The following is a 22,151-nucleotide window of genomic DNA, read 5'->3' as shown; positions in this document are numbered from 1 at the left end:
GAAGGAGTGCATGCTGTTGTTGCTGTCGTGTTGCTGACCGTCGTATCGCGGACGACTTCCCTTCCGACCGCCGCGCCTGCGTCTTCCGCTGTTTCTGTCGTAGCCGCCGCGGCTCCCCTATCGGCCGCCACCACGCCCCTCGCGATAGTTTTGGCCTGCGAGGGCACTGGCCGGCTCCATAACAACGGCTTCTCGGAGAAAAAGTTTGCTCTCCAGATCCACGTTGATTTCTTCACTTTTAGCCACGAGGAGAGAGTAGCCAGGTCAACGGGCGTTGGACTGATGCGAACTTCTTGTTTAATAGAGGTGTAAGCTGATGGGAGCCCCCGAACGACGCACATGACGAGATCTTTTTTGGGAATGATTTCGTTCACGGAGTCGAGGGTTGTGATTATGGTGGAGACCTCGTCTAAATACTCCGCCATAGTTTTCGTGCCTTTGGTAAATGTGTGGAGACGATCACGCAATTGAAAAAAATGAGAGTGGAAAATTGATGCATAGCGTGTTGCGAGGGCCGTCCACAGGGCTGAAGTAGTTGTGTAGGATTGGACCTGTTTCTGAACCGTGGGAGAGATGACCGCAATCAAACATGATCGAATTTGGCCATCCACGGCTTTCCAGGCGGCATGGGCCGGATTGGTTTTTTCTGATTTATCCGTGGCAGTGATGACTGTCGGCGGCGGTTCTGTACTTCCATTGACGTATTTAAAAAGGTAATTGGCCTCAAGGGCTGTAAGAACAGTGATTTTCCATGTAGGGTAATTTATGTCTGATAATTTTTTGGGAATCAGGGTATGAAGATGCCTGAGAAGGACTTTAACGCCAGAAGGAAGTTAATCGAGAGGATCCACCTCGGTTGTCATGGCTGCCACCGCCCAAGAGAAGAGAGGGAACGATCGGTGCCCTAAAGAGAGAAAAAAAACCTAGAGAAAAGAAGATCTAGGTTTTTTGGCTCTGATACCATGAAGGAATATTGATTGTATTGAAATGTTAACCTAATAAGAGAATACAATATATATGAGATATAGGAAGGAGTACTAATCCTAATAGGACTAGGATTAAGGAGTACTAATCCTAATAGGACTAGGATTAGTACACAGTAAATACTAATATTATTTTATACTATTTATTTAATACTATCTGTTATTAGTTTTAACAAACAATTATAAAATGATTAACTTAAATATAATAATCAATAGAGACAGTGACATGTGAAATAGAATACCGACAATAAGATCCTCTTCGATCCACCTTTATTTTACTCTTTATTTTCTATACTTAACGAGTAAAATAGAGAATGAGCAAGTTAACCCTCCTCCAAATCACCCTTCATTCTCCATTTGTACAGAGGTGATAGTGATTCTCCAAACATCTTTAGTTTACTCTTCATTTTCTACATTTTAAGAGTAAAATAGAGAATGAGCACTCCGACTCTCCTCCAAATCACTCTCTATTCTCCATTTACTGAGAGGTGAATTTTGACAACTACTATTCACACTCTTTATTTAACCTTTTTATTATTTTTTTTATTATTTCTGTTACGTTCTTATTAACATATTATTTTACATATAATTTCATTAATGAAATATATAATATTCATAATTCCTTTTTAAATGTAATATAATATTTTTAAAAAGTATATTTAATATATACTACTTTAATATCAAATGAATAGTATTTATTTTTTAATTTTCATCAACAATACAATTTTATTTTATTATTAATTATTATTATAAAGAGTGCATAATTAAAATGACAAGATAAAGAATTTAATTAAATATACAAAACATGACATTATAATCTAAATACAAGATAACAATGCAACACATAACATAATAATTTAAGTACAAGATAACAATACAACATAATGTATAGCATAATAATTTAAATATAAGATGAAATACAATATATAACATAATAATGAATTGATCACAACAATAATTTAGTAATACGGTAGGTCATTTTCATATCTAGCACTATTCAGAAAAAGTTTTCAGCCACACCCCGCTTTAATGATGCAATATATCATTGTTGTTATCGAATGTCCGACAATTTGTATGTTCGTATCGTTGATGCAATTAAAGATCATGGCACATCTTCGAGCAACGCATTGATGCCTTAGGTATATTTGGATTATCTACTTTGCAAAAAATTACTCCTGTGTTTATAATGTTTGCATACGGTTTGCCAGTGGATGCCACTAACGAATAAGTGAGAATTGGAGAGTCAACTTCTATTGAAAGTGTGAAGAGGTTTTGTCGAGCTACTGTAGAGGTTTTTGGTGAGCGATATTTGAGACCAACAATATGTAATGATGTTGGCGAGGCTTTTACACATTGGTGAGCAACATGGTTTCCCACAAATTTTAGCTAGTCTAGATTGCATATACAGGAAATTGAAAAATTATCAAATGACATGGGCTGGGAAATAGGAAGGTCGTAGTGGATCACCAACAATTATTCTTGAAACTGTGGCTGACTATGATTTGGCACAGTTATTTTGGTTTTCCTGTCACCAATAACAATAGAGTTATCACATTTATTTTCAAATCTTGCTAGCGGTATTGCTTTTCCCACCCATCATGTTATTAAAGGAAAGAATACAATATGAGTTATTACTTAGCTAATGATATATATACTAAATGATCTACAATTCTTAAAACTATTCATGATCCTCATTCTAAGAAGAAGAAATATTTCGCGATGAAACAAGAATCGTGTCGAAAAGATGTTGAACGTGCATTCGGAGTTTTGCAATCAAGTTTGCAATTATTGCAGGACCATCACGTTTCTAGAGAAAGAAAGTGTTACATGATATAATGAATACATGTATTATACTACACAACATTATAATTGAGTATGAACGTGATCTCAATGCACCAATTCAAGATGTCATACAGACTCCAACTCCAACTATAGAAATTGCGGTAGATAAAAATCTTCGTCCTAAACAATTTTTAGCTAGACATAAAACAATTAAGGAAAAAATGCTCTTTTTGAACTTCGTAATGACTTAATAAATCATTTACGGGAGCAATGTAATGATTTTGAAAATCGAGTGTTTATGTAATTGTATGTCACCTTTATTTGAATTTGTCCCATAATTTATGTATTATATTATATTTTATTGCAATTTATGTCATTTAAAAATTTAGAGTAATTATAATTTTATATCACATTAACAATCATATAAAGTAATTATTTGGGAAAAAGAAAATAAATGATTTGTATTATGAAATAAGAAAATATGAATGAAATAAAAATAATATTATAATATTAAGAGAGAGAAAAATATTCCTTTTTAAGAGACTAAAATAGAGAATTGAATTGTAGTTGATTGTCTGAAAAATAGATAACCTTATATTTGGAGAGTAAAATGGAGGATTGGATTAGAGATTCCCTGACACACCACCACAATTATATATGGAGGAATAAAGTAGATTTGTAAAGAAAAAAATCAAACAAAAGAATAAATAAACAAATAGGGGATAGATTTATATTACCGTTTGAAGCTCACATGATTTAACGTTGTAGTAGATGGTTGTTCACCAGAGTTTTGAGTTTTGTTTTTCATCGTTCGTCGTGGTCGCAAGCTTCTCGAGCTGGAAGATTATGGATTCCTTTGTCAATGTTGGTTGATGATGTTACTATGTGTCGGACCTTAGAGCTCACCGCTGATGGGTTTTGGGAAAGCGGAGAAAACAGAGTTGGTTTTGGGCTGTCTGGGTCTATGTTTATGGTGAGATTTTTGCGTAGTTTTTGTGGGCGGTTTGGAAGTCTCAAAAAAATTGTTTTAGTCATTGGAGAAGGAGGGTTGTTCGGTGGGTTTGGTTTGAGGTCTTAGGGTCCTTTCCCATTACTTTTTCACTGGAAAAGGATAAAAAACAATGGCAATTTTTTAGCTACGTCATCGGAGCTCGTTGAGCGTTTTGTTGTTGGTTTGTTGTAGGATAGAAAAGTACAGGTTTTTTGCGTGGCTGTTCGGATAGATTTGGAGGCCGTTTGGAGTTGAAAACTGATTGTAGAAGCTCAATGCTTCAGTGATAGTAATGGAAGTGAACAGTTGGCTTTGGGTGGCTAAGGGAGAAGGAATAATTGATTTTGTGTGATGCGAGAAAATGAAGTAACATGTTGGAGTTTTGATTGTCCAATCTTTGTCGGATTCTGAGGTGATGGTGATCGGAAAAATGAGTAAAATGGAGGATTGGATTAGAGATTCCCTGACACACCACCACAATTATATATGGAGGAATAAAGTAGATTTGTAAAGAAAAAAAATCAAACAAAAGAATAAATAAACAAATAGGGGATAGATTTATATTACCGTTTGAAGCTCACATGATTTAACGTTGTAGTAGATGGTTGTTCACCAGAGTTTTGAGTTTTGTTTTTCATCGTTCGTCGTGGTCGCAAGCTTCTCGAGCTGGAAGATTATGGATTCCTTTGTCAATGTTGGTTGATGATGTTTCTATGTGTCGGACCTTAGAGCTCACCGCTGATGGGTTTTGGGAAAGCGGAGAAAACAGAGTTGGTTTTGGGTTGTCTGGGTCTATGTTTATGGTGAGATTTTTGCGTAGTTTTTGTGGGCGGTTTGGAAGTCTCAAAAAAATTGTTTTAGTCATTGGAGAAGGAGGGTTGTTCGGTGGGTTTGGTTTGAGGTCTTAGGGTCCTTTCCCATTACTTTTTCACTGGAAAAGGATAAAAAACAATGGCAATTTTTTAGCTACGTCATCGGAGCTCGTTGAGCGTTTTGTTGTTGGTTTGTTGTAGGATAGAAAAGTACAGGTTTTTTGCGTGGCTGTTCGGATAGATTTGGAGGCCGTTTGGAGTTGAAAACTGATTGTAGAAGCTCAATGCTTCAGTGATAGTAATGGAAGTGAACAGTTGGCCTTGGGTGGCTAAGGGAGAAGGAATAATTGATTTTGTGTGATGCGAGAAAATGAAATAACATGTTGGAGTTTTGATTGTCCAATCTTTGTCGGATTCTGAGGTGATGGTGATCGGAAAAATGAGTGAAAATGAAACCCCTTTGTTGATAAAAATCTAAAAATTTGCAGCCCTAATATGAAAATATTTCACCACCTCCTAAATTGGGGCTTTGAATTATAAGTGACAATAAGGTGTCAAAATAAAGAGGTGATGACATGAGTCTTAATGATTGAGTGTAAGTGATAATTATGTAATTAATGATTGTGGAGTTGCTCTCATGTTTATAAGTTAATAGTTTGTTAATTTAAATTAAATGATGGGTAAAAGAGTAAATGACTAAAACCTAATTTAACCAATCTTTGTAGGAATTAATACTAGAAGGAAGCCACAATGGAGCTATACCTAAAGGGGAAATAAAAGAATTTTCTCCCGCCTCCTAATGTATTGCTCTTCTTCTTCTTCTTCTTTTTGTTCTTCTTCTTCTTCTTCTTCTTCTTCTACTTTGTTCTTGCTTGCTTGCTTGTCTTTCTTCTCGTTCTCTTCATCATCTTCTTCTTTTCATACATTGTTGGTCTTGACTACTAATCCTTGAGCTTTCTTCTTCTTCTTTTCTTCTTCATGAATTAGATTTAGCTAATCTAATAAGTAGATAAGATTTCTTTTTGTGTCAATTGTAATTACTTCATAAGTTATTAGGTTCACACACCATTGTTTTGATAAGTAAAATTAATAGTTCTTTGAACCATTCATCATCTGTGTATAACCTATAATTTTTTCAATAATTTACATTTGTATGTCCAACAATTGGCTATATATGTTGCAACAGTTAACAATTAGAATAGATTATATTCTTATATTGCAACATAAAGATTATTTAAATCGCAACAGAATAGACATATATTGCAACGTATAACTTACACATGTTCCAAAGTATGACTTACATGTTGCAACATAATAGTCATATGTTGCAACATATGATTTATTTGTGACAACATAATAATTATATGTAGTAACATATGACTTACAAACCGCAACAGAATAGTCATATGTTGCAATATATAACATGTGACTGATACATTTTATTACAACGTATTATTTATGTTTCACAATAGAATAGTTATATATAGCAACCTTACATGTCACAACAAAATAGTCATACATTGCAATATATGACTTACACATTTAATTCGAACATGTGATATATTTTCACAAAAAAATAATTAGCCAAATAATTATATGTAACAGCATATGACTTACATTCTGCAATAGAATAATCATATGTTGCAACATATAACTTATTTGTCACAACAGAATAGTTATATGTAGCAATATATGGCTTACATATTCCAACATATTTGTCATACGTTGTAACATATAGATTACACATTTCTTCATTAATACTAATTATTTTTTTCTTAGTTTTTTTCCATACAATAAATGGAGGAATTAGTTGAAAGAATTTTTTATCGTGGTGAACAAGTTGAGAAAAAAAATCAACGGATTTGGAGTTGGAAGGATGGTAAGAAATGGGGAGGGTCGGTAGGGATGACTCTCGAAAGAAACATTTTGTATGATTATTTTATTTGGAACAGTGTAACAACCTCATTTGTGCGGAGAAATACCAATTTTTTTTCACTGTTTATCAATCCTATCACTTTCGATATGAGTTATGTAGTTGTGATTTAGAAATAGACGAAGTAGCTAAATTTATGTATTAACTAAATTTTCACTTGTGGCAACATATACACATTTCTTGCAAACTCATGGGTAAAAGGTGACATTTTTTGTGTTTTGGAATGATTTTTAAATTTGTTCTTTATAAAAAATTTAATCTAAAAAATTTGGACATTTTTCCATTGCTAATCGCTTAATTTACTGACTAATTCATCCTTGAAGTGATATATGTGGCAACATATGCGCGTTTTATTTGAAAGATTGCAATAGACATGTCATATGTATCTCATAAACTGGTCATTGGGAGTTAATCCAATTAAATTATCACATAATTCAATATGTAACACTAATATAAAGTCCTACAACATGTCTAAGTACAAAACTATAATCTACTACAACAACCTTGATCAACTCTATCAATTATTTTTACAAAGACTATCGTACAACCAGTTCATCATATAATAATCTAGTATCTCCATATGATAGTTATATAACACCCTTATTAATCGTTGTTTCAAGTGTTAAAACATATTTTTATTGCTTAATTATGGTACAAAGTACTATAATTTGGTCCACTTTGATATTTTTTAATTGCTAAATCACTCAATTTATCGATTAACTCTTCCTTGAAATGTCATCTCTTGCAACATATGCACGGTTTTTTGGAAAAATTGCAAAAAACATGTCATATGTGGTATATATATATCCTAAATTTTCCTTTTAAGGTTAATTTAATTAAACTGTCTCCTAATTCAACATGCAACACTAATATATAGCCCTACAACATGTCCAAGTATAAAATTATGGTCTAATACAACAAAATTCATCAATTCTATCAATTATTTTTACAAAGACTGTTATACCACTAGTTCATCATACAATGACCAAGTAACTCCAAATGATAGTTATATAACTATTTTGTCAATCTTTGCTCGATGTGTGTATGTCATATTTTTATTGCTTAATTATGGTATAAAGTACTAAAAAAAATTTCAATTTGACATTTTTCATTCCTAAATCGCTAAATTTATCGATTAACCCATCCTTGAATTGACATATGTGGATATATATACACATTCTGTTGAAAAAATGCAACAAACATGACATATGTGACAACATATGTATATCATAAAATTGTCTATTAGGGTTAACTTAATTAAATTGTCCCCTAATTCAATATGCAAAACTAATATATAGTCTTACAACATGTCTAAGTAAAAAATTATAGTATAATAGAACAACATGCATCAACTCTATCAATTGTTTTGACAAAGACAATCATACCACTAGTTTATCATAAAATGACCAAGTAACTCCAAACGATAATTATATAACACCGTTGTAAATTGTTGTTTGATGTGTTATAACATATTTTTATTGCTTAATTATGGTCCAAAGTACTACAATTTTATCAAATTTGACATTTTTTCATTGCTAAATCACTCAATTTATTGATTAACTCATCCTTGAAGTGACATATGTGACAACATATGCACGTTATATTGGGGAAATGGTATCATACATGTCATACTTAACTACATATTTATATTATTAATGTCCTTTTAGGGTGTTAATGCAATTAAATTGTCATATAATTAAACATGTAACACTAATATATAGTTGTACAAATTGTCCAAGTACAAAATTATGGTATGATACAACAATCTTATAAATTCTATCAATTTTCATCTTCATCATACAAAGATAGAGTAACTCCATATGATAATTATATAACACCCTTGAAAATCGTTGTTTCAAGTGTTATAGCATATTTTTTGTGCTTAATTATGGTCCAAAATACTTTAATTTGATTCAATTTTAGATTTTTTTTCATTTCTAAATTGTTCAATTTATTGATTAAGTCATCCTTGAAGTGACATATGTGCTCATGTTCTGTTGGAAAAAGTACAACATACATGCCATTTCATTCGACAACATATGTATATCCTAAAATGCATTTTTGGGGTTATTTTGATTAAATTGTCACCTAATTTAACATGTAACACTAATATATAATTCTACATGATGTTCAAATATAAAATTATGATCTAATACAACCTTCATTCAATTCTATCAATTATTTTACAAGGACTATCATCTACTACTTCATCCTAGAATGACCAAGTAACTCCATATGATAATTTTATAATATCCTTGTAATGATTGTTCCAGGTGTTATAACATATTTTTATTACTTAATTATGGTTCAAAATACTAAATTTGGTCCAATTTGACATTTTCCCATTTCGAAATCGCTCAATTTATCGATTAACACATCATTGAATTGTCATATGTAGCAACACATATGCACATTATGTTGAAAAAATTGCAACAAATATATCATATGTGGCATATATGTGTATAATAGAATGATCTTTTGGGGGTTAATTCAATCAAATTGTCACAAAATTCAACATGTAACACTAATATATAGTCTCACAACATGTCCAAGTACAAAATTATGGTCTAATACAATAATCTGCATTCAATTCAATCAATTATTTTTACGAAGACTTTCATTCCACTAGTTCATCATACAATGACTAAGTAACTTCATATTATAGTTATATAACAATCTTGTAAATCATTGTTTCAAGTGTTATAACATGTCTTTATTATCTTTAATTATTGTCGAAATTACTAAAATTTGATCTAATTTGACATTTTTCATTGCTAAATTGCTCAATTAATCCATCCTTGAAGCGTTATATGTAACAATTATGCACGTTCTATTAAAAAATTAAAATAAACATGTCATATGTGACAATATATATATATATATATATATATATATCATAAAATGATCTTTTGGGGGATAATTCAATTAAACTGTCACCTTATTCAACATGTAACACTATATATAGTCCTACAACATATCTAAGTACAAAATTATGGTCTAATACAACAATCTTCATTCAATTCTATCAATTATTTTTATAAAGACTATCCTCCCACTAGTTCATCATACAATGACCATGTCACTCTATGTGATAGTTATATAAAACCCTTGTAACTCGTTGTTCCAAGTGTTATAACATCTTTTTATAACCTAATTATGATCCAAAGTACTAAAATATGGTCAAATTTGACATTTTCCTTCTTCATCCTCAACTTTTTTTTTGTTCTGTTTTTCTTACTCAACTCCATTTTTTTGGTTCTTCTTCCTCAACTTCTTTTTTTTCTCTCTTTCTGCATCATCATCAACTTCATTTTTTTCTTCTTTTCTTTCTTTATATTTTTTTTTGAGAAAATTTTGGTTTTACTTGAGAAGAAGAAACAATTTTAGATGCAAGTTCCTCTTAAAAATTGGAGCCTCGTATGGATCTTTGTGTCAGTCATTTTATTTATTAATTCAATTTTTTTTGACATGGTTCATTATATTTGCATCTGCAACCAAAAAATCAAATATTTCATAACAAAAAATATAACAGCCAAACAGAATAACATAAACAACAAATACGATTCAATACCACACATGAGCCAACCAATAAACCTCGAAACCCTTCCTAAGCGTTAAATTCTAACCAACTAACTACAAATTAAGGTTTATGAAATTAGACAATATTTCAAAAGAAAGAACGACCAACCATCCTACAAACAAATAACTGATAAACCAGTAAAATGTCTTGATTAAATGCTATTAATTATTTCAAAATCCTAATAAAATTTTACATGATAAGATATCAATGATAAATTAGAAATGACGAGCGCAACAATGACTTGTTGTAAAAAATATCGCAACATATTATCACTAATGTTGTAGAGAAGAGATGAGATGAAAGGAAAGAAGAGAAGAAAAATTAAAATTAGTAAAAATAAAATAAATTTAGAAAAAAGAAGCGATGTTTTATAGAGGAGAGAGGGAAAATGAAGAAGATTGTTATCAAACTTTGTAATATTTTTTGAAATTTTTACAATATAATGTTGCAACATATAATAGTTCAAACTGATATATGTTATGACATATCTTTTTTCTTTGACACATGTTGTCACATATATTTTTTGTGACATATATTGTCACATATCTATTTTGTTACGTATATTTCCACATATATTTTTTCTGTTAAATATGTTGTCACATATATTTTTTGTAACATAAGTTTTCATATATGATCCTTTCCGCGACATATATTGTCACATATTTTTTTTTGTGACATATGTTGCCACATATCTGCTTTCGGTTACATATATTGCCACATAACTCTCTTTTGTTGAGGCATAATTCTGTGTTTTTTTTTTTTACACCAGAGGTTCTATATGTTGCAACATATACCACATTTCTTACTTTCCAACATAATTTGCAATCGTTTCGACAAAATAAAAAAATAACTATTAATACTAACCAACTATTTAAAAATTATGAAAAAAATAATAATTCACAATTGTATACATAACCATCAAAACTATATCTAATAAGTGGTGGTAACCATAACATTTTCATCGAACTTTTTTTTTTAGGTCTAGGACTTATTGTGTCTGTATTTTGTTAAAACTTTCGTATTATTATTCGAACGTAAGTCGTCTAAAAACTAAAACGCTAGCCAATTAATTTCCCACACAGATATTGTTTTATTATTATTATTATTATTATTATTATTTAATTACCATTTTGTGTAGTAATTATTTATTTAAAAATAGAATCACTTAGCCATTAAATTTATGACAGTTGTGGATAGAAACCATTTTCTTTTGTTTTTTTAAAAGATGATATGGTAGTTCACAGGAGTAAACTTGATTTTTATTTTAGTGAAAAGACTTCACGTGCAGTTGGATTGTTTTTGAATAATAATAATAATTTTTTTTAAAAATCAATCAGATGGGTATACATGATAAATGTTGTGGGTTTTCAATGTGTTCCCTTTTGTGATTTAGTTTTCTCTTCATATATATTTTTCCTATTTTAATCATGAAATGCAGGAAGTAACTTATTATTTATTCTTTTTCATTGTCCTACAAGGGCAATGACTAGTAGAACGAGTTAAAGTGTAACTGGATGATTTTGGATGGAAAAGGAATTTAGTTATTATGGGGCATAGTTTTTTTTTCTCACTTAAATATATTAAGAATTTCATAATTAATAGAGGCATGGTTACCCATTAAGTGGTTTATTTATTTGAAATTATGAGAAGTTCTTAATACTATAGTTATGTGAGATTAAAATACATGAATTGACAATTATGATTAATAAATAGGATTCAATAAAGTAATCTATTTATTTCAGTAATTAAAATATTTTCAACGTATCATATATAAATTGTTCTAAGTGAATACTAGTGATTAATATTTATATATATGAATGAGGATTTTACCTTAATATACTAGTAACACAAAATTAATTCATGAGAAAAGATATTAATGATTTTCACCGGTATAAAAAGGAGGAAACTTAATATCTTGCATTCTCAAGTGTATTAATTGATAACAATTTGGTGTAAGAAGGTGTTGTGTATCTTAGACAAAGAGAAGACACAGAGAATGCCTTATGCTCCTAACTACGCCTAAAACAATCAAATTTTGTTATAGTTTAGGTGGTCATGAATTTTGTGATTTTTGATTGACTTGAAATTTGATGGTTCCAACGAAAAATGGTTTAGATGGGTTTAGGAAATTTGTGGGATTAATATTTGATTTGAATATAATAAGATCATTCTTTATGTTAGTTATGTTTATGTTAAATTTGAAACATGATTATACATGGTTATTTGACATGAATTGATATGTTATAAGAATGTAGGTCTTGTGGTTTTAGTTCCTAAAGATGCTTAAATTACTTGAATTTCAATATGATCATAGTTTTGAAAATAAAAATTCCTTAAAGATTCCAATTTGACCTAAAATTAGGTAAGCTCATTGATAACGGCCTAGTAAGAAGTACTCATTGTTATGTGGTTATTTTTTTTTTGAGGTTGTTTAAATGATTTTAAAGTTGTTTGGAATTAAAATGTGATTTAGTATGAATGGCATCCTTTATATTGGTATCATTTATGTTATATGTGACTGGTACATGATTACATGTGATGAGTTAACATGAATTCATATAAGATAAGGATGTAGATCAGTTCAATTTTCGTCAAGCCGTTTGAATCTGAATTTGGTCATAACTTTGGAGATAAATATTATTTTTTGAACTCCGATTGATCTGAAATTCGATAGGTTCGTCAGAAACAATCAAATTTTAAATACTCATTGTGATGAAGTGAGTTTTTAATTTGAGGTCATTTAGATCATGAAAAATTATTCGACTAAGATATAGTGGCGAAAGAGATTATTCTCTATGCTATTCATGGTTAAATTTTAGTGAAGTATCAAATTCATGTGTTGGTTTAGACTTTCCTCCCTATCGGATGAAATTCATACAAGTCATTAAAGTTTAATCTATAGTTTTGATTATTTGTATTGACTCTCCTAAACTGAGAAATATTTTATTGGATCAACGGATCTAGGGATAATGATATTCACTTGACTTAAATTAACATAGACTCTCTACTTGAGTTAGCTCTTGTTTAAATTTGTTGAAGTGAATATTTGACACCACATATGTATGTTGCATGAGTAGTCGTTTTTGTTCAAAAATTATTGTTTAGGATGCATGGATATCAATGTATACATAAACATGCTTTTTCTTTTCGAATTTTAGAATTTCGTTCTTTATTCTTGATTCGTGTATCTATTTCACAAAATGATGGTATATGATAAGAATTGCTGCACAAAAAATCTTAAATTCTATTTTAGCGAAACAACGTTTTCAACCAAATTGATCATAGAATTTGAATTTGAAAAGAAAAAAGAACTCTAATTGGTGTATAATTTGGTAGATTTATAAGAACGACCCAGGAAGAAATTAATTTTTTTATCGTTATATGTGTTTTTGGTCATATTTGATTAAATAGTAGTGAAGTATTAGTTTTATGTGTTGGATTATACCTTCCTCCCCTTCGGATGATATTGATACAAGTCATTATGTATTCAGTCGTCTAGTTTTGATAATCTATATTAACTCTCTTAAACTGAGTAATATAAGATTGGATCAATGTAGCTAGAGAATTTTCACTGGACTTAAACTAACAGAAGACTCTCCAATTGAGTTAGGTCTGTATTATTTTTTGGATTGAATAATCGGTCATTGTACATGTGTATTGCATGAGTAGTTCTCCAATCCCAACGATTGACTATTCTAGATGCATGAATTTATATATGTATAAATGAGCCAAGAATTTTGTTATTTGGGATTATTAGAAATGCAATGATCTATAGTATGTCTCATATTCTCAATAGACATTATGAACCCACTTAGTACTACTTAATATTTTTTTTGGGCGATAATAAGATATTAATTCAAAGAATGGATTGTACATGTAGCTTATGTTAGAAGAAATTATTTCTAGGTACTTACTAGATAAGTGATGAATATTTTATTTGTCGTGGTATATTGATGCGTGATTCTTTTATTAGTATTGCCTCTTATGAAATTATTAATCTGTCTCATAAGGAAAAATATCTTGTAATTGAATGAAACTTATCTGTGTAAGTCATTTATTTTGAATAGAATTTTGAGGTTGGTTAATGGATGGACATAACGGTTCATTGAAACTGAAGTCACTATCAACATGTACGTTTTGTTTAGAAGGAAAAATGATTAAGAGACCTTTACTCTTAAAAGAAAAAAGGGGTAGTGATAAGTTAGAATTAATCTATTCTGATTTGTCTAATGTTTGAGCATATGACAAGAGGTGAATTTGAGGTTTTAAGTTTTCAAGAAGGTTACTCATGATACAAATTTTTTTTTTGATGTTTTATAATTCTAATGTCTTGATAAACTCAAAATATTTAAGATACATTAAAGTATCATCATGAAATATATCTAAAATCACTGCAATCTGATTGTAGTAACGTAAACCTCTTTACAGAACTCATGAGTCACATATCTTATAGGATAATTGCATTTCAACTGTCTACACCAGATACGCTATTGTAGACAGGTGTAGAAGATGAAAGAAGTAGACTCTTATGAAGATGATAAGATTAATAATAGACTTACTATTAGTTATTTTGTTTCTTTCCGGATAGGTGGACAACCATAGAACTAGTTGGATTTGACGTAAGCCTAATCTATGACATTATCAGATATAGGATTGTCCAACACATGTGGTGAGTGAGAGAATAAAAAAAATTGAAATTGAGAACGGAATATGTGTGTTAATTTGAAATCCTAAAGAATGAAAGAAGATTTATTATAGTGTCCTAAAGAAAATAAGTCAATTGTTAACACAACTGTCTGATTTGTAGAAAAGGATAATTTTAGTAAACCATTTTACTAGAATTAAATTAGTTTTATGGGACTTGAAAAAATAATAACAAATAAGTCAATTTTAAATCAAATGCTCAAGAATATCTAATAGATATGTCAGAAATGACGTTCCATTGCATTTAAGTAATGGGAGAAATGTTACTAAACATAAGAAAAGCTATTACAAGAAGTAGTGAAAGTGATCTTGAGCAAATTAAAGAAAACTAAATGAAAAGTTGTTAATATTTAAATATAGAAAGATTTTGTAGAAAATATTAAGAATATGTGTGATTATGTAGTGCTTAGTCATAGTGGGAGAATCATAGCTAAAATTGATTTATTCTGTATAATTGAGAGAAGATTTATGATGAATTTTTTGGGTAGACAAAAACTCTTAGAAGGTTTCTTTAGAAGATTACTCAAGATCAAGTACAAAACTAATTTGTTACGACGAAGCACTACTAGACCAAATTGCATGAGAATATAACTTGGTAATTTTCTTACTATAATAAATAAAGGAATGCCTGTGAAAGTTATAAATGCATAGATAAGAGTGTAAGTGGGAGATTTTTAGGGAATATACTATTACTCATGTGTTAAGGCGTAGTATTTCAACAACTTTCAAGATTAAATATCTATGTGAGAGATTGTGAGGGTATATACTATTGACCATGCATTTTGGTATAGTACATCATAACAATTGTGATGGTTAAAAGTTTAAGTGCGAGATTGTTGGGATATATTCTATTAACCATGTGTTAAGATATAATATACATTATAGAATAAATATTTGCACAATTTTAATAGATTATATATTTGTTTATGTCGTCTATTAACTTATATATTAGATAATTTGGTGTGTAGAGTTTTAGCTTATACACAGAGTATTAAATCATCGGTTCTTATAAGTATAAAGTATTTTGTTCACAATCTAGGATGAAAATTGGACATTCCATCGGGTATGATTGTACCACAAGGTTATATGTAATTTACCTTTATTCAGGAACGGTATATTTCCAACTTCTTTGTACTAGTATATTTTGTATGTATTGAATGGCACCGAGTAGAGATAGTTGATTTAGACTGACTGACAAAAACATAGTCTCTAAACTATTAAATGTACTTATATTCTTAATCTTGATATAACTATTATGATCTATATATATTAATTATCATTTTGATTTATTAAAAAGTGATATTCTTAGATGGGTCAACATGTTTGGTAAGTTGGATGATACTAATATATATAGTGAAATAATAAGTTAGTTGATGGAATCCATGTCTCGTTATACAGATTGGTTGATATGCTTTTTGAAAAAACTTACAAGTTTTCATAGTGTTAAACTTTGCAAGTGGATTTATGAATTCCACACATGAAATAAGTTAAGCAGTGCTTTAAATTAAATTAATCATTAAATTTTATTCGTCGGTAATTTAATTTATTCATTAGTATCTGAAATCTAACATGGGGAATTACATAAGTGTTTAGTGGGAAATTACAGATATAATAGAGGAATGCAATTACGAATTTCTAGTGGAATAAGTTGTAATTTACTATTCTTAGAATAATTTAAATAAATTATTTGTTATTATTTCCACATATGAAGCCTATATAATTAATTTTTTTGTCCCTATAGTGCCCATGTTTAAGTAGAACTCAGAATCCTATATTTATGAAAAAGGAATAATAATATGGATTTTTCTATTATTTTAGAAAAAACTAGGTTTTCTAGTGCTTTTTGGATTAGGAAGAGATCTCTATAAATTGGGATTATGCTAACATAGAATATAAAGGAATTATTTTTCTATTCGATACTTGTCAACCTAATTATTGAAAGAGTTTCGATGTGAACGCGGAATCACTATACAAGACCATAGTTGTTATGTACCTTGTAGATTCGCTTGAAGGTCTATCTATCTTGCAGATTCGCTTGAAGGTATATCCGCTCATGCTTCAAGAGGTAATTCTTGATTTGAATTTTAGTATGCTTATATGTAGTAGAATTATATATGTTTTAGCATAACCAGGATTGGTTATCTAATATTCATGGAAGCAGTAAATATCCTAATATGCTTCCGCTATGTATATATGTTATTCCAATACTTGTATCATTTGATCTACAAGGTAAAACAAAAAATAATGAAAATTTAAAATTTATTATAAAATAATTATGGGTAAAATTTTATAATTATGTTAACTTAGATGGATACTTTGTTCCTACATATGTATCGTCTATTGTCACGAATGAATCTTCTTTGGCCACAGATAAATCTTCATATGCCACATATTAATCTTCTTTTACTACAAATGTCCATTTTTTTGTCCGAACACATATGTTGTATGTTCCAACATATGACCACTCTGTTGGAATATATACCAACATATCACTAAAATGTAGCAATATACGACACATCTTTCAACAAATGTAATATATGTTAGACAACTGAAGAAGACTATATTTCTAAAATTGTATCAACAAAATGGTTATAAAAAGAACATCAAAAGTAACCGAAACGAATTTTCACTCAATGTTAACATACATATACATTTCCTTAAAATTAGGATTTTTTAGGTTTGTAGATTTTCTTTCAAAAAAAAAATAATAGGTACCATTACACCATTATTTAATATTCACATCTATAGAATGATATTGTCACGACCCAAAACGAGCCGCGAGTGGCACCCACACTTACCCTCCTATGTGAGCGAACCAACCAATCTAAACCCCAACATTTCAACCATAATAAACAGAAAAAAAATGCGGAAGACTTAAAACTCATTACTATAACCAATAAATAACTTCTAAAGTTTAATACTTATTATTCTCCAAAAGCTAGAAGTCATCACCATAAGAACATCTATCTTCAAATTACTAAATCTAAGAGTATCTAAGAAGCTAAAATAAGTAACAGAGATGGTCCATGTCCGAACATCAAGACATAAAGACGCGAAGGAAAGAATCCGGTCCGACCTAGGAATAATAGCTCACCCTGAGATCTGATTATGCTGAAGTCTGGCTAGAGTTGCGGACGAGTCGAAGTTGTTGGCACATTTGCTGCACTCCACAATTACCAAAGAAGAAAATTACAAGTAGGGGTAAGTACAAATCACAGGTACTAGGTAGGTATCATCGGCCAACTCAAAATAGAAAGTAATATACATCAGATAATAACATAAAATCAGCCATAGTACTTAACAGGTGATAACAACAAGTACCATAACCATTGGCCACAACACCAACACATCTACGAGGACTCACGCCTTCACACTATACTCATTTGGGAAATAGGTTCTTTACATTGAGTATATTAACATAACTCAAGGTTCATTCTTTTTACTATCCTGGTGTCGAAACGTGACACTCCGAACCTCTACTACTATCCTGGTGTCGGAACGAGACACCCGATCCACTACTACTATCCTGGTGTCGGAACGTGACACTCGATCCATTACTACTATCCTGGTGTCGGAACGTGACACCCGATCCACTAATACTATCCTGGTGTAGGAACATGAGACCCGATCCACTACTACTATCCTGGTGTCGGAACGTGACACCCGATCCACTAACCTCATTTTCTTAGTTCATCAAGCCTCCTTTTATACCCAGGCATCATCATTAACAGAGAGGGTTTTAGGTTTAAGCTTCACAACCTCATCTTTCCAACCCATTACAATTACATAATCACATCATGCTAGCATACAATTAAGCATATAGAAGACTTTACAATACTACCCAATACATATCATTCGCTATGAAGACTTTACTATGAAAACACATAAACCATAACCTACCTCCACCGAAGAATCGTGATCAAGCAATCTACTTCTCCAATGCTTTGCTTTCCTCTTCATTTCTCCCTCTCTCGTTCGTTCTCCCCTCTTATCTCCGTTCTTTCTATTTTTCCTTCTTCAAACTCTTTTTCTTTTACCCTAATTACCATATAATCAAGTATAAAAGATGGTAAAAGTAACCCACTATTTATTTAAAGGTTATCTCCTTTAACCCCCAAGTAATTTAATTATTAACATTAAACCACTAACTTTATAATCATAAGCAGGAATAGTCCAAAATACCCCTTAAAAACATTTAACAGAAATCCGACCCAGTCAGGGTTACGCAGCCTGTGAAGGCCCGTCGTGCCTACGACGGTCTGTCCTGCTGAGTCGTCACAGAGTTCAGAGACTCAAATTCATTAAAGAGTCTGTGACGGTCCGTCGTGCCTTCGACGGTCCGTGTTGCTCTTCCATCTTGAAGTTCAGAGAGTTGTTCTCAGTACCCAATTTTCCAGAGTCTAAGTGTTTTGGAATGAGACCCCCTCGACGGTCCGTCGTGCCCATGACGGTGCATCGTGGTATCCGTCGACCCTGACAGTTATTACCAAAAATAAACTCTAATGCTCAAAACGACTAAAGAGGTCATTACAATAGATACCAATTTACTCATCGTTCGTCCTTGAACGATCATAAGAAGAAAACAAGGGTGATAAAGAGTACCTGAATCTGTGAACAGGTGTGGATATCTTTCTTGCATATTAGCCTCTTTCTCTCAAGTGGATTCTTCAACTGGCCGATTTTTCCATTGAACCTTGATGGATGCAATCTCCTTTGATCTCAACTTGCGGACCTCTCTATCTAAAATGGCAACAGGCTCCTCCTCATAAGACAAATTTTCATCAAGAAAAATTGAATCCCAAGAATGATGTAGTTTCCATCCCCATGGTATCTTTTCAGCATAGACACATGAAATACCGGGTGCACTCCTGAGAGTCCTGGGGGCAAGGCTAATTCATAAGCACCCTCCCCCACGCACTTCAGAACTTCAAATGGACCAATATACCTCGGACTAAGCTTACCTCTCTTACCAAACCGCATCACCCCTTTCATGGGCGAAACCTTCAGCAGAACTTGCTCACCCACCATAAACTCCAAGTCTCTAACCTTTCGATCTGCATATTCCTTCTGTCTACTTTGAGACGCTAAAAGCTTTTCTTGAATGCATTTCACTTTATCTAACGATTCCCTCAAAATGTCAGTACCCCAAGGTCTAACCTCAAATGCATCAAACCACCCAATGGGAGACCTACATCTTCTCCCGTACAGTGCCTCAAATGGGCCCATGTCGATACTTAAGTGATAACTATTGTTGTATGAGAACTCTGCTAAGGGAAGAAGTTATCCCAATGACCACCAAACTCTATCACACATGCACGAAGCATATCCTCCAAAACCTAAATCGTTTGCTCAGACTGACCATCGGTCTGAGGGTGAAATGCAATACTAAGATCCAACCTAGTACCTAATTCAGCATGCAATGTTTTCCAAAATATAGAAGTAAACTGCGTAGCTCTATCTAATATGATGGAAAGTGGAACTCCGTGCAATCGAACAATTTCTTAGATATAAAGTTTGGCTAACTTCTCTGCATTGTAAGTCAACTTAACCGCAATGAAGTGAGCAGACTTAGTTAATCTGTCAACAATCACCCAAATAGAGTCATACTTACCCATTGTCTTTGGAAGACAAACCACGAAGTCCATTGCAATTCTCTCCCACTTCCATTCAGGAATGGGCATTATCTGAAGTGTCCCTCAAGGTTTCTGGTGTTCATACTTTACCTGCTGACAATTCGGGCATTGAGCAACAAAATCAACAATGTCACGCTTCATCCTACTCCACCAAAAATGTTGTTTTAGGTCACGGTACATCTTGGTTGCACCAGGATGTATAGAATACCTTGAACTATGAGCCTCTGTAAGAATAGTGTAAATCAATTCATCGACGCGGGATACACATACCCTTCCCTTGATTATCAAAACACCTTCCTCATCGATTTTTGCTTCTTTAGCCTCTCCTCAAAATACCTTATATCGAATCCGGATCAGTTTCTCATCAGTAAACTGCTTTTCCTTAATCTTGTCAAGAAAGGAAGATTTTGCCTCCACATAGGCCAAAAATCCTCCATTCTCATTTACTTCTAACCTCATAAAGTCATTAGCCAGAGCCTGAACCTCTCTAGCCAATGGGCGTCTAGAAACCTGCAAATGAGCTAGACTTCCCATGCTTCCTGCCTTTCTACTTAAAGCATCTGCCACAACGTTAGCTTTTCCTGGGTGATACAAAATAGTGATATCGTAGTCCTTCAGTAGTTCCATCCATCTTCTCTGTCTCAGATTCACATCTCAATGAGTAAAGACATACTGTAGACTACGATGATCCGTATAGACTTCAAACTTAACCCCATATAGATAATGTCTCCATTGCTTTAATGCAAACACTACCGCAGCCAACTCCAAATCGTGAGTTGGATAATTATGTTCATGCACCTTTAATTGCCTCGAAGCATAAGTAATTACATTCTTCTCCTGCATTAGCACTGCACCCAAACCAGAATAGGATGCATCACAATAAACAATGAAATTCATACCTTCCACTGGCAGGGTAAGAATTGGTGCAGTAGTCAACAAGGTTTTGAGCTTCTGAAAGCTTTCTTCACACTCGTCCGACCATACAAATGGAACACTCTGCTTAGTCAAGTTTGTCAATTGGGAAGCAACAGAAGAAAATCCCTTGACAAATCATCGGTAGTAGCTAGCTAAACCAATAAAGCTCCTTACCTCTCTAACATTAGTAGGTCTTACCCAACTCCTCACTGATTCAATCTTAGAAGGATCCACTATCACTCCATCCTTAGAAACCACATGCCCCAAGAAGGACACTGAATCTAGCCAAAACTCACACTTGGATAATTTGGCATAAAGCTTTTTCTCCCTCAACATTTCTAATACAATTCTCAAGTGCTCCTCATGTTCTTTCCTGCTCTTTGAGTACACCAGTATATAATCAATGAATACAATAACAAAGAGATCCAGATATGGCTTAAAAATCCCGTTCATTAAGCTCATGAAAGCAGCAGGGGCATTCGTAAGTCCAAAAGAAATTACTAAGAACTCATAATGTCCATACTTGGTCCGAAAAGTAGTCTTTGGCACATCCGTTGCCCGTATTTTTAATTGATGATAACCAGATCAAAAATTGATTTTTGAGAAGGTACAAGCACCTTGTAACTGATCGAATAAATCATCGATGCGAGGAAGAGGATACTTGTTCTTTATAGTTACTGTATTAGTTGCCTGTAGTCTATGCACATCCGAAAACTTCCATCCTTCTTCTTCACAAACAAAATAGGAGCACCCCAAAGGGATGCACATGGTCTAATAAAGACTTTGCTTAACAACTCTTGAAGTTGGGCCTTTAACTC

At 32.0% G+C, this 22,151-nt stretch overlaps 1 pseudogene; it reads left to right on the top strand.

Annotated features, from left to right (window-relative positions):
• The first annotated feature begins 573 nt into the window (after nucleotides 1–573).
• Nucleotides 574–3,016, top strand: LOC138337324 (uncharacterized; annotated as a pseudogene).
• The last annotated feature ends 19,135 nt before the right edge of the window (nucleotides 3,017–22,151 follow it).

The sequence above is a fragment of the Solanum lycopersicum genome, chromosome 7, assembly GCF_036512215.1.
Source record: "Solanum lycopersicum chromosome 7, SLM_r2.1".
Lineage (NCBI taxonomy): Eukaryota > Viridiplantae > Streptophyta > Magnoliopsida > Solanales > Solanaceae > Solanum > Solanum lycopersicum.
The sequence above is the reverse complement of the archived record's forward strand: the minus strand, read 5'-3'. Positions and strand labels throughout refer to the sequence as shown.